Here is a 7,611-nt window from a genome sequence, read left to right on the forward strand (position 1 = left end):
CGAAATCACTTACTGGTTTTGTTCATTAATAGTTAGCCAAAATCAAAAAAATTTAAAGGGAAAGGCGGGGGGGCAGGACGAAACGACGGGGGACTATTTCTTAAAGAAACAGGAAATATCTTCATGTTTTTAATTTTGCAAAAGTTTTGGACTTTCCATTTTTAGAGGTCTCTATTAAATCAGAAAATATCAGACCTGGGATCCAAAAAGTCACACTGAGGGGGTGTTTCCGTTTTGACCCTCTAATAAGTACCAGTCCTGGTACTCAGTGGGTTTTTGATGTGGCATGAATGGTTATGGTGAAAACAGAAAGGAAGGGAAGCCAGGATGTGTATGGGCTTCAACTGGATGACTCTGCAGTTTCCAAATGGCACAAACCAAGCCAACTCTGACCTCTGGTGTTAGGCCAGGCCCAACGTGGATAGGTCTGAAGTGCTGGAAATTGCCTCAATTTCCCACACATGGGTGGGAGGTGTGGGTGAATACCACTTTGTATTGAAAGAAGGCCTGCAAATAGTGTAAGACATATTGCATGCTCCATCTCTTGTATGGATACAGTGAAGCTCAGATTTTGTGGGAATAGAAATGTGCTGGAATTAAAAATCCTTAAAAATCTCAGGAAGGAAAACTGCCTCGCCCATTTCCATCTTCCAGCCTTCTGTATTTATACTAACAGAAATACAACTAAAATATCTAATAATAACAAAAATAGGGTTAAAAAAAGGATGAAACTGGTTAGATTTGTTAATTGTACTCCCTCATTTGTCTCCTTATATATACAAGTCACTTGACCATTCAAAATTACGATGGACCCCCTCCACAAAAAAGTATTTATGACTCGATTTTGAAGTTTCGATAGCCGCACCCCTCCCCCTGGTCATGTGATTCCCATTTGAGGCATTTGGTAAATCATTCACCTTTACGACTATTTGCAGTGTTCCATGGACACGTGACCACGATTTTCATCTTTTTTTGGGGGGGGGGGCAGTTTTTAATATTTACTTCTGGTTTCCAGCAAAAACACCCCCACCTATTGGATAAAATAGATTTGCTAAACAACTGCTGGGTTCACTTCAAAAGGTTGTAAAATCAGGCACAGTCACTTAATGACCACAACAACGTATGACCATAATCCCAGGTCAATTACAGTTGTAAATTGAGGACTACTTGTACTTCAAATATTTGCCAGCTCCCATCACAGAAGTACTACATATATAATGCTCCAAATACTTCTGAATCCTGTGACTGCCTCCTGAATCTTGAGTTCTCTTGAGTCTTTTGGATTTGCCAGTCTTTTAATTTCGTTGTACGAGGTGCAATGGCAATAAAGTAAACTTAAACTTAAATCTAATGAATTAATAAAAGTAAACCTCAGTAGCAATCATGTTTTTTTGTAGTCTACCTTCGCGGCCTAGTTTGTCTTACCTGCTGCTTCTTTACATTCTGGAAATTCAGGAGGCACTTATTGTGGATCCTGGGGTTAGACTAGATGGTCTTTAGATGTTGGAAGCTCTATGAATCAGATGAAATCTGTTGACACCACTTTGTGTTGCTTCAGTCTGGGATAGATGCCACTCCAAACATGCTGCAGGCAACGGAAAGTGGGTGTTGGTCGGTTATCTGAGACACATCTCCTTGCATTTCATAATAACTGCCTTTCAGGAAGAGAGGGCTAATTAAAACGATTCCCAGCATCGTGTTTTCAAAACACAGAGCGCAAAGAGGAAGGTTTTTAAAAAGGCAAGAAGGGCGATCAAAACTCTTTTGCTCAGGCCACGCAGAAGGAAGAGCTGGAAGCAGAACTTGAAAGGTTTTGTTTGAATCCTAGCAATAACATGAATCAAGGCAGTGCTATCTGTTAATTAAAGCATCCATGTGTGTTAAGTAAAATCCAGCGATTCTTCGCAGGTTGCAGGAATTAAAAGCCAATTTCCTTTTTTTCCTCCCCACCCCTCACACTTTTTAATCTCTTTACACTGCACATCAAAACCTCAAAGTCTGACACTGACTTCTTATGAATGCACACTTGCACGCACAAGAACACCATATTACTACAAACGTTAAATTCATGGGTGTATATGTATGCATGGGTGTGCATGCAAGCAAGCATATGTGCACCTGTTCCTGTATTATCATTTTTGTGTTTCAGTGTTCTGAAATTTACCCTCATATATAGCAATAGAATATCACTTAGATTATATACCTCTTCACTGTGTTTTGCAGCCTTCTCTAAGCGGTTTACAGAGTCAAAATACTGCCCGCCACAATCTGGGTCTTCATTTTATGGATCTTGGAAGGATGGAAGTCTCGGTCAACCTTGAGCCAGTGAGAATCGAACTGGTGGCTGTCTGCAGAATTAGCCTACAATAACCACTGAGCCACCATGGCTGTTATTATATTGTGTTATGTTGTTATGTTATGTAATATGTTATTATTCTCATTTGATGATGATGATAATGATTTGCAAAGGAGAAAAAATGGGGGTTTTATGGGTAATTAGATTTCTCGTGTCTCACCATCCTAAGTGACTCTGGGTGGCTTTTCGTGTTTAATTGCTTCCCTGTGTATCTGTTTCCACACTGATTTCCCTGTCTACAGTTAAATCCCAAAGGAAGACATCCTGAGGAGACTCCCCCACCCCTCCAGTTCAGGAAACAAGGACAGCTAGAGAAAATACAGCATGGGAGGAAGACATATGACACAAACAGAAAATAAGTTCACCATGCTCTGCCATCTTGGATCTATAAATGAAACTCAAAAACACAGGAAGAAATGCTGAAGAAATTTTGAATTGCTTTGAGAAGAAGGAAGAAAAAGAAGAAGCCACTTTTGCAGGAAAAGAAAACCTGGGCAGTTGAAAAACAGATAGTATGTTTGCGCCTCACCAGGCCGTGATTTGTTTAGGCAGGTTTATTGAATAAACCATATTTTGTTAGATTTGTACAACATATTACAATGGGAGAGCTTGAACATCACAATAAGGCAGGCAATCAACATATCAGCATATATGTAGATATATATTAACACAAATACGTATGTATGTATGTATGTATGTATGTATGTATGTATGTACATATGTATCTACTTGCAAGTTCACAGAATTGTGCTTTCATATAAATTAAAACTATTTTATTGTAGTGGAGAGAAGTTACAAATGTGTGTGTGTGTAACATTTCAGTCTACTTCATAGTTTAAGTTACAGATACCAATCATTTGCAGTTTCTGTGCCTAATAACTCCAAATAACATCATTGATTTTTATTTCTTTTGTATAATTCTTCCGCTTTGGAACATTTTTCTAGGTTATTCATTGTGCAAATGAATTTATTTCACTTTCAAAGCAGTGTATGAAGTCATTGTTTCTCCCATATGAAAGATGGCAAGAAAACCCAGAAACTATTTTCTAGGTTTTGGATAAGTTAGGTCTCTTTGCTTCTCAGAATATTCTATACAGTTGAATATTAATCAAGGGAAAAGGGAGAAGGAGTTAAAACATTCCTTCCTTAACAAGGTAGATTTTTTTTTAAAAAAAATTGTGATCTACCTCAAATTACCTAATACTACACAAAATACTAAATACGCCTTCTTCATGTGTGTGCATGTTCAAGTATGGTGGAACATGTGTGCAATTTGGCTAGTCTGCATATTTTTTATGGTAACTAGACTGTGCTGAGCCTGTTGGTGGTGCCCTGACTGGACATGCGAACAGTCCACAGTCCCAAAGGTTCAGGCACTGGACAGGCTATCTTTAACTCAACCTAACCTGGATGACTCTATAGTACTGCAAAGCTAACCTTAATGACAGAGCTTATTTTGGCAACGCCTTGCAAATAACTTTTTTTACCTTGAAACATTGTTCAAACATTGTTCTCAGTTAATCCTACAGACACATATTTCTTCATCAGCACATGAGCAAACAGAGGAGGGAGCAAATCTTGACATTTAAAAGGGAAGACAAAGAAAGGTTAAATAAGCAAAACATATAAATGGTGTCTGAAAGACTGCACGTGCCTGAATGCGCTCTTCGGCCACTCTCGACTAATACTGGCAGGAAAATATTGCTTTTCATAATTTATCTAATTTCCTGCTCCCTCCTTACATTAGTATCTTGTATATCGGTTCCTGGTTCAAGCTTTGTTTGGAAATGCCAAGCCTGTCTTCCCCCATGGAAAGGCATTCCTGACGTATAATATCTGGCAGTCACTCACCATGTTTATTGCCGTAACATTTCAATTTTGAACACCCTTGGGAGCTCTTCCCCAGTACTTAATTATATCCTACACATAACGTAAAAGGTCATAACCTGTGTTTCACTGTCACTGTCATAGATTGCATATTCCGCCCTAGAATGGATATTACACTTCTTAGATTGGATCCTATCTGTGCTAGCTGTATATGGATCCCAACATACCTCCTTTCTACTAATTCAGCTCTGGCGATGAGTTAATTATTATTTATTTAAGGATGCATTGGATTTACTACCCACCATTATTTTGCACAAGTCAAAACAGAGTCTCCTGTTTTCTTCACAACAAAAACTTGGTGAGGTATATTGGGCTAAGTGAGACAAATTAGCCCAATATTTCAGAAAACTATGTATCATTGTACTGTGTTTCCCCGAAAATAAGACAGGGTCTTGTTTTCTTTTGACCCCCGAAATAAGCACTTGGCCTTATTTTTGGAAAGATCTTACTATTTTTGAGGTGCAGGAGGCAGCGAGTGTGGTCACCTCATGGCTGCTGCTGTGTTGCAATATTTTCAGGGTGGGCTTATTTTGGGGGGAGGGCTTATTTTAGTGCATATGCTCAAAAGCCCAATAGGACTTATTATCCTGGGAGGTCTTATTTTCAGGGAAACAGGATAGGTTTCCATCACTGGTATCTATTGGGTATTGTTGAGCTTTCAAGGTTTGGTGACTGTGGTCTAGACAACAGATTTCCTGATGTTTCACCAATATCTGTGGCTGGCAACTTCAGAAGCAAGGCATTGTGCTACATAGACCCAAGGCAATTGAGCCGGGATTGTCTTCATAGCCGAGTGACCTGACATCTGATGTTACTTAGCCCCAAGGGAATAGCATGATAGGTATGCTTCTATGTATGGGTTTCTGCTGTGGCAGCTTTTTACATGTACCAGCTTGGATTACAATCCAAGCAGGATAACAGTTTTTTTAAAAAAAGAAATTCTGCCAAATGTGATGAGCTGGACAAATTCTTATTGCAAATCAGCTAAATAGAAATGTTGGCAGCATCTCTAGGGGCTGCTGGTCTGTTCTGTACCCTGGAATGAACCCAGCCCAAAGACCCTCCCACGGAGTGCCAAAGGCATATTTGAGAATGAGAAGAAAAGAAAACTATCCCTGATTTACATCTTAGGTAAACAGGCACTTCATCAGGTGGCTATATTTTCAACATTCCTCCCACTGCTTTTGTTAAAGGCGTCTAGTCTCATTTCTACTGCACTTCAGCTCTTGATCGCCTCTTTAGAAATGCCAACAAATCACAGGTTGGATCAAGCCTAGGGATTTTCATCCAGGGCTGACTATTTTAAACGATTTACCAGTGAAGTTTCCCTTTAAATACAGTTCAGCCTGTAGTAGGATTTCACTACTAAGAGTTTGCTATGAAGGACACATTGCTGTATATATCCCAATCTTTGGTTTTGGATGATGTGTGATTGGCATTCTAAACCAGCATGAGTTAGCATGGCTGCCAAGCCAAGTAGGATGCAGTTGGTCTCTGGCATTGTGGCAGAATTTGGAGATATAGTGGGGAGTGGAATTAAAACTCTGGCTAACCTGGAATCCTTGTGGAAGAAGAAGCGATAGAGACCTGACATCTCCCTCCGTTCCCAATAATCCTTTGAGCTCTTATCTGGTTGTTCCTAAGAGAGTGTAGTTAACCTGACTCAATTCTTGTAAATAGGCAAGTTAACAATAAGAAACTATTCTGATCAGCTCACAGTGTCATTCTGTTTCTTTCGGTCTGACAGACGTGTATTGATAGAACTCTGACAAGAGTTGGGATTTGCAGCTCTAATTCTTATAAATAACTAATTTGATTACTTTATTGACTCTATTCCAAATCTTCATTCTGCAAAAACTGAGGCTGCCACTTCATGAATCAACAGGAGATTTTGTGTTTGATTTTTGCTTGTTCTTGTTTTGGAGTTCTCTGATGCTGAATCTGCCAGGGACCACACTCTATTTGTGTTTTTAACTGAGTTTTTTTTATTATAAAATGCTAGAAAGATTGCATTTTTTTTTGCTAATTACAATTAGTAAATAATATTAATAAATAAATAAGCAGGTCTCCATCTGGATTAGCCAAAGGCAAAACATAGAAACATAGAAAACTGACAGCAGAAAAAGATCCAATGGTCCATGAAATCCTCCCTTTCACTGTTTGCTTTGTTTTCGTTTTCTTTTTAATGTAATGTATTATATTTTATTTTATTATTTTTAATGTTTGTCAAATAGTTGACATGTGTTTACCCCAAGCGTCTTTAAACTCACTTACTGATGATCGACCTACTACCCACACTAGAAGTTGGTTCCACTACTCTTTCCACCCCTCTCCTCCACTACTCTTTCTGTGAAGTAATGCTTTCTACCCTTACTTCTGAACTTCCCTCCTGTCAGTTTGAGGTTATGCTCTCGTGTTCTGGATTCTTGCTTTATATTGAAAATACTGCCTTCTAGAACCTTATTCACAACTTTAATATATTTAAAGTTTTAAATTGTGTGTGTGCCCCACCTTCCCTTCTGTCCTCTAGGTTGTACACATTCAGCTTCTCTAACCTCTCCTCTAATCACTGAGCACCAAATAATTGAGGCCTTTGAACTATGGTGCTGAAGAAGACTCCTGCGAGTCCCTTGGACTGCAAGGTGATCAGTCCTAGAGGAGAACAACCTGACTGCTTGTTAGAAGGCCAAATCTTGAAGATGAAACTTAAATTCTTTGGCCACCTAATGAGAAGGAAGGATCACTGGAGAAGAGCCTAATGTTGGGAAAGATTGAGGGCAAAAGAAGAAGAGGATCACAGAGAATGAGGTGGCTGGATGGAGTCACTGAAGCAGTCGGTGTGATGTTAAATGGACTCCAGGGGATGGGAAAGGATAGGAAGACCTGGAGGAACATTGTCCATGGGGTTGTGATGGGTCGGACACAACTTCGCAACTAACAACAACAACAATCTCTCCTGATATGTTTTGTCCCTCAGACCTGGAATCACTTTTGTTACTCGCTCATTCTTATCAATATCAATCAACATTTTAAGTGAGGTCTCCAGAACTGGACAAATGGGGGTCTAACTAAAGTCCTATGGGATTAGCAGCTATAGGACTTCCCGTTTTAGAGTGGTGATGATCGACAGTTTTCTCAACTTATTAACTCTTATGCCTTTCCCTTTGCTGTAGAATTGATAGGCTGCTATATCTGGTTCTCCACCACAGGGAGATTGATTTACTTCCCCAGTGCTGTAACTATTGCCTACAGTATACTAGTGGGGCTAGTGATTTTTTTTTAAAGAGAAGCCCTTTAGATGAGCTCCTGCTGTGCCAGACAAGTCATACACCAACTTTCCCTTCTATAGCACAACTCCTTAGTCACCC

Source organism: Natrix helvetica, assembly GCF_964273705.1.
Source record: "Natrix helvetica genome assembly, chromosome: 1".
NCBI classification, from domain to species: domain Eukaryota; kingdom Metazoa; phylum Chordata; class Lepidosauria; order Squamata; family Natricidae; genus Natrix; species Natrix helvetica.